The following is a 7,897-nucleotide window of genomic DNA, read 5'->3' as shown; positions in this document are numbered from 1 at the left end:
TGGTTTTATGTATTTTACTCTCAGAATATGATAATTTCTGCATATCGAAATAAAATGATATTCGTCTTCTATATCTGAATTGCAGCTCATACAGTATCTTTGTTCTCTCGTTGTGTTATTGTATCTACCAGTCTCAATAGCTAAATTATGTGCAGAAAGACGAAGTTTAGATAAACAGATTCGGTATTTCATAGGAATATACATGTACTTTGTCAAATAGTTTTGAAGAATATGGTGATTTGCTAAGTGCTTATATAAAATACATTTAGGTGAGGCTTCTGATAGCCCTCTCAGATATTATCGACTTTGATTAAATATTCTTTGCTTTATCATATACAAAATACTTTTATGGTTATATGAATAGTAATTTGTCCATACATCTGCGAATCCGAGAGAAACAAGATAATGTTTGACAAAATTAATCTAGTTAAAGCAATTGCCTGTATTGCTACTACTTAAAAAGGAATACGCAGTTTGCAAAATACAATTTTTCGAATCCATTAGTTTTAACCAATATTTTGCCATTCTGAATTTTCTTATATATTCCAAAGGATGTCGACCTAATTCAAAATAAACCATTGCATTGCAAGTCGACTTCTTAACTTTTAAAATCTTCTTACAAAAGTGTAAGTGTAACCTCTCAATATCCGTACCTTTTGTAGATCCCAAAACCTCACATGCATAATGCAATCTACTGCAAACATACGTATCAAATAAATGCAATAACGTTGTACAGTCTAGGCTCAAGTTAGAAGAGCTTGAAAAAAGAGCATACATGGCCTTTTGTCCTTGGTCAGATAACTGTTTCTGTATATGATTGAATCTATTATTGAATTTGAGTTTTACTCCTAGGTAGCTGAACACATCTACAACTTCCGCCTCCAAACCATTATACATCCATCTTTCTCTATCTCGTATACGACCTCCGTTTCTAAATACAACTATTTTGGTTTTCTCAGTGTTAACTGTTAATTTCCATCTAAAAGGCTCTGTAAACCTTCAATTGTTTCGAAAAACATTACTAAGCCATCCGCATACATTAACAGAAACAAACTTAATTCACCAAAGTCATAGTCTGTCGCACCATTTTCAATAAACGAGGTTTCAAAATCATTAACAAAAACTGAGAACAATAAAGGAGATACTATTTCCCCTTGCATTAATCCAACATTGTACTCAAAATAAATAGAACATTTACCGTTAATTGATACACAGGATTTAACTGATTTGTAAAATGACTTAATGACAGATAACATTTTCCCTCGAATACCAAGCTTAGTCAGCTTACGCCATAAGCTTAATCTATCAACAAAATCAAACGCTTTGCGAAAGTCCAGAAAGCAACAACACAAACGTTTCTTCGAAGATAAAGTTTTCGTTATAATAGAATGTTATGCGATAATTGCATCAATCGTACTAAGTTCTGGACGAAATCCGAATTGCGCATCAGTAATAAGGTCATATTTTCTACACACATCTAAAATATGTTTATTTAGTACAGAGGTAAAAAGTTTACAAAGACAGCTGATTAAACTGATACCTCTAAAGTGATTAGGGTCATTTAAAACACGTTTCTTATGGGCAGGAATAATTACATGTACATGAGTCTTGACCGCTAAGAAATAAACTTTTATAATAAGGACATACGATGTATACATACTTGTTCGTCTGTGATGTGGTAATAGGTTTGATAAATGCCTTGCGCAAATCGGCAAAATGGATGTTTTAGAACAAAATGAAATTCATCTTCTTCATTATCTAAGACACACAACGAAGAATCCGTTCTCTTTATCAGTCCGAATATTCCCCTTTCCTCAGAATTATACATTCCACGGTACTTGTAACCAAATACTATTGTTTTGTGATAATATTTAAACGTGCAATCTACAAGCAGTTGTCTCCCTTCCGTCGATGTGCTTAAAGATTTCGTCTTAAAGTGAACAAAAATCGTCTTCTTTGTCTCCTAGGAACTGTTTTTTGTCGTTCATAAAATAAAATAATACTGTTATGAACTGGAATATTATTTTTGAACTCTTTTGTAAAGGACGTGCGTGTGTTTCAGCGATATATTAACATTATATTATTATGTCTATAATAACTGTATAGCAGAAAAGCATAATGTCAAAATTTCAAAACCTTTAAAAGTATTGCCATGTTCATTTGTTTTCTGGTTGGATGTAGTATAATTACAAGAGATATAAAGGGCCTGAAGACATTCACCTGTTTTAACTGGTATTTCTTTCACAAACTGTCTAGCAATACATCTCCAGCACACACGCAGACATACACACAAAGCTAGGAGATATTAGCCAGGTGGCAAAGGACTAGAAATTAGCACAGGTACCTGATAGTTTGTTACAGCTATATTTGGACCTAAACCAAGGTTTTTAGAGTAATTTTAAACATTTGGGGGGTTTAGATAGATTTTATATGATAATTGGGGGTGGCGTTTTTTTTTGTTTTTTGTTTTATTTTTTTACCGAAAATCGATCTAAACCCCCCAAACGTGTAAAATTACTCTGAACATATATATGTCCAAATATAGGTGTAACAAATTCTCAGGTCCCTGTGGTAGTTAACGCCTGATAAGGCAGCTTCTGCGAATTCCTCAAAATATGTATGTTAATTGTATTGATTGTATAAACTGTATATCAATGCACTGCAAAGCGCTTTAGAGCGGCTCATTTTAGCTACATTTTGTAGATAGGGCGCTACATCAGATGTTGTATATCAATATATTTCAGCAGCTGCTGGCTAAATACATGTACCATGATAAGGGCTAAGGTATAGTACCCTTCTCATTAATTCTAAAGCACCGCGTCATCATCTCAACAGAACGTTTGGTTCTAACAGGTTAGTTTGACCATATTTTATTGCAAACAAAAAATGCAAAAGGATTGGGCACAAGTTACATGAACATTATGAACGCCCTTTCCTTATAAGATAAATAATTGTATATACACATCGTTAGATGGCTTTCATAGTTTGAATTACTATATTTATCTATTATTGAGAGAGAGAGAGAGAGAGAGAGAGAGAGAGAGAGAGAGAGAGAGAGAGAGAGAGAGAGAGAGTATTACTTATTAATTGCAGTTTATATATGTACATCCTCAATATTCAACATATAATGTACACATTCACTCTTACTTTTATGTACAAATTAAAGTTGATTCTAAAATTTGTCATGAAAATGGAACCATCCAGCACAGCCAGCGCAGTGATATTCTGGCACTATTCCATACTTTCAGCTATTCAACAGTTCGTCACGTCCCGTGCTTACTGGCTTTCTCCTTTTCATTCCACATATTTTCGAAAATTCGTTTCCACCAACAGGTTTTACTCCTTGTATCTACCAAGGCCATGCATGTATGTGTAGATGTCATTATTTTCACAAACTTTGCGGACGTAAAGGATGAGTTTCTATATGGCCCTCTTTTGGGCCCCGGTATATCCGGACTTTCACCTCTTTAATTTGTTCAAAGATGTCCTATTGTAAAACATAGGCAAAAACTAAGAAAAAAGCTTGACCGAAAGTTGGTTTTGAAGTACCAAACCGGGTAGAGTAAATCACATATACCATTTGCTGTTATATACCATTTCTGCTTTTTTAAAACACGTCTAAATTAAACAGGCATATATCTTGTATAAAAGAATGAAAAACGACAGAAATTTAATCGTCGCTTAAATATTGTTTATATACTTTAAGGTAATTTCCAAAAGAAAAGTGTTTTGTTTTTTCGATAATTTTTCTTTTTAATTTATGTTTATGTTGAAATTCACAACTTTACTCATTTGAGTACATTTACATAAAATGCATATTCACTACACACTGTCCTTTTGTTTTATAGTTATGGCTTCTGGACACATCTCAAACTTGGCAATTTCAAATACCCCTCTGTCTTAAGTGACTTAAAAGGTGCAGGCCACACTTTGTATGTTATAGGTATAAGATAATGCTATTTAACGTCTCCTGTATCTGTTTTAATCGTTTAAGTTAACCCATTTCATTGTTTTCATCAATTGTTCGGCTTGTTGCCAATGTTTTAAAATGCGCTGATTGAGGCATTTTGGGATAAGCATGCGACTTGGTATAGATATTAGTTATATGAGGATATTTAATATGTGAAAGTTTCATACTTATCCCATTTAAACTCATCACCAAATATTATATATTAAAGTTGCATTATTTACGAAAGATGCTTGTGAAAGATAGCAAGTGATATAGGTCAGCCTAGCATGTCATACACACCTCTGACTACTATAAACACTCTACTTAGTACTTGTTTCCGAATAGTTGCCGATTATGTATTGGGAATATAATGTATTGTATTTTACAAGAAATAAATACAGTTTAAACTTAACACTCTACTTAGCCTGTTTAATCTACATACATTCATATAGACTGGTATTGTAAGGAAATATTTGGCGATCAGCAAGGAGATGTACTTTAGTCCTTATACTCCATCACACAAGAAAAAGTGTGTTTTTTAAAGTAAAAATGCACTGTGGGATAAATATGAAACCTTTACAAGTTAAATATCATCATATGATATCTATGCAAAATTGCATGCTTATGATAATTAATGACACATTAAAATACTTATGGTATGGTCACATCCTTAATCCAACTGTAACATTTAAAAGTTTACCGTAGTCAGATACCTATTCTCTGTCTGTGATCTTTGGTGACCTAATTAGCTACAGGTCACGTGATATGTCATGGCAGGGACCACAGGTAGTTCAGGAAACACCATTGCGAAGTACCTTACACAGGAAACACCATTCCGTAGTACCTTACACAGGAAACACCATTGCGAAGTACCTTACACAGACAACACCATTGCGAAGTATCTTAACTAGGAAACACCATTCCGAAATACTTTACCCAGGAAATATCATTCCGAATAACCTTACCCCGGAAACAACGTTCCGAATGACCTTACACAGGAAATACCATTCCGAAATATCTTACCCAGGAAACACCATTCCGAAGTACCTTACACAGGAAACACAATTCCGAAGTATCTTAACCAGGAAACACTATTCCGAAGTACCTTACCCAGGAAATACCATTCCGAATAACCTTACCCCGGAAACACCGTTCCGAATTACCTTACACAGGAAACACCATTCCGAAATACCTTACACAGAAAATAACATTCCGAAGTACCTTACACAGGAAACACCATTCCGAAGAACTTTACACAGGAAACACCAATCCGAAGTATCTTACCCCGGAAACACTATTCCGAAGTACTTTACACAGGAAACACCATTGCGAAGTACTTCACACGGAAAACACCATTCTGAAGTACCTTTCCCAGGAAACACCATTCCAGAGTACTTTACATAGAAAACACCATTCCGAAGTACCTTACCAAGGAAACACCATTCCGTGGTACCTAACCCAGGAAACACCTTTCTGAAGTACCTTACCCAGGCAACACCTTTTTGAAGAACCTTACCAGTACCAGAAAGAACCAGTCTCAGACCTGAGGTCAATTCTGAATGTCGAAGGACTTAACCATCCGCTTGGTGATCGGTCAAGATATGGTGACATTGTCTACATTTTATACATATATAACACATGTGCACGTAGGCGTGTAGCTGGACCGTAAACAAAGAACAGGATGAAGCTACAAGCTCTCTGATGCTATTTGGTGGTTTTTGAGAACAATATTTGAGTCTTAAAGTTAATCGATATTTAGTATTCACACCTAATTATTTTCGGCTTTTTATCCTAAAGGAACGAATATGAAAGCTGAATTGTCAACGATACTGATTTGACAGAAAAACTGTTAAGCATAAAATAATAAATAATAGAATAGCACCCAGATGTGTCTACCCTTGATTTTGAGTACGCATTACCCCTTGACCGCATTTGTTTGAATATCAAGATGTTAAACAGCCAAAGGATCTGCATTTGAATAAATTGTAAATTATACAAATTACATGACATGTAGCCTGGTAGAGTAATTTCATAATGAACAAAATAAATAAAAAAATAATGAAATCAGTCACAATAAAAATGAAAATGAGGAAAATAATTATATTTGTCAAAACCAATTGCTGGATTTGAAGTAATGATGAACATGTCTAAATATTGTTGTATTGATTTCAACCGAAAGTTGAGTATTTCCAAACAAAAGTAGTTGTAAACTAAAATCAACATGCAAGGCATTCACATTTTGGAGCAGGATGCGTCTTTCGTTGTTAAAAAGTAAGCCCTCACAAAAAAAATTGAAAGACATTTTCACAGGGATGGCCGTAATGGACTATCTATAAGACTTACTCTATAAAGATCATATTTAAGTGGACTACACTGATGTCTAAGTATTGAATGCATGATGTCTCAATTTACGTTCATCGAAACTGAAGACAATTGGTGGAGGAGATTGTACATTTGAAGTTAACGAGTTTATGAAAGAATATCTAGAAGTCAATGACCTTACTGAAAGGTCCAATGAATTCCGACTGCGAAGAGTTGAAGGTATAAAGGATGAATTTGTTAGAGAAAGTATGAAAGGAAGAATTCTACACTCTCCACGCCTCGGGCCAGGATTGGACTCGATGTCCATATGCTGTAATAATAGTAAAAACAAGATTATAGAGAACTCAATATTTCGAAAGCATGAACAGATTAAAAGGTTTAAATGATAAATAAACCATGCTATATAATACCGACCGAGGTCGAACACCCGTATAAATGAACCTAAACAAAAAGAGAACAACTTAAACGACTTCATCATGCATCTGCCGAAGACCTTGGAATAAAAGGTACCAATCGCTATTCTGTGACACATATACGAGTTTCCCATCGTCAAATATGTAACAAAATGATCTGATAAAAAAATAGCGAGTCGGTACCATCATACCAGGACAACATAAAATCTAGCATAAGATCTTGATCAATACTATTTTACATGTGAAAGAAATCATAACGAACGGATGAAGACATTACAAGGGGGCTAGTGGTGGGGATGGGAGGAGAGGGTATGTATGTGAGAACAGTGCAGAAAAGTAAGAGGTATGGTCGAGTGATAGAGAGATTTGGGATCATGATTAAGGAGAGAGTATATATACTGATGGGACAAACATAGAAATAGTCGTTTTGATCTATATGGAGATTTGCATTGATAAACACGAATTCATAGCCCAATCCTCTATTAATATTGCCAATTGCATGGCAAAATGGTTTCATTGAGTCCAACTTGGTCAACATTCTCGTAATTCCAGGCAGGTAAATTTATGTTGTCTTTCCTTTAGTTTCGATGTTTACTCAGTTCCCGTTGTTGTCTATTATTATCGAGTTTTAATAAAGATTCCCTCTTTCTATACTGATAATATGCATTGTGTGCTATACTTATCAATTAGTCTTTCTTTTTTTAATGTTTCATTTGCCCCTATGGATTCTGGAGAAGAAATTGGCGTGGGTGCTTTGTCAAAATAGAGGCGATTAAAATGGGCCTTCATGCATTTGTATTTGTGAACCGTTACAGCCTTATAAAAAATAATTAAATAAACAGATAAAATAATAGCATTTAAGACAAGTAATGCACGTGGAATTTAAAACTAAAACAAATATTTCTATAAAAGAAACCCCAAAAAACATTCTACCAATATTGACATGTTAACCTATTTAAAAATCGACGTTAATCTGATTATCTATTCACGAGTAAATGTTCAAATATGATAGTTATATATTTTTAATGTAATTTTTCTCAAAAAACACACATTTCCGGTTATGTTATTTTTATGTCAGTAAATGAACCGAATAAAATTATATATATATACAATCTCTATCATTCACACTTGTTAGATATGTGTGATAAAGGTCATGTACATCAAATGATACTTTTCTATAACTGTCTGATATGTTATCTGTGTGTGTGTGTGT

This window comes from Mizuhopecten yessoensis, unplaced genomic scaffold (genome assembly GCF_002113885.1).
Source record: "Mizuhopecten yessoensis strain PY_sf001 unplaced genomic scaffold, ASM211388v2 scaffold10033, whole genome shotgun sequence".
NCBI lineage: Eukaryota > Metazoa > Mollusca > Bivalvia > Pectinida > Pectinidae > Mizuhopecten > Mizuhopecten yessoensis.
The sequence above is the reverse complement of the archived record's forward strand: the minus strand, read 5'-3'. Positions refer to the sequence as shown.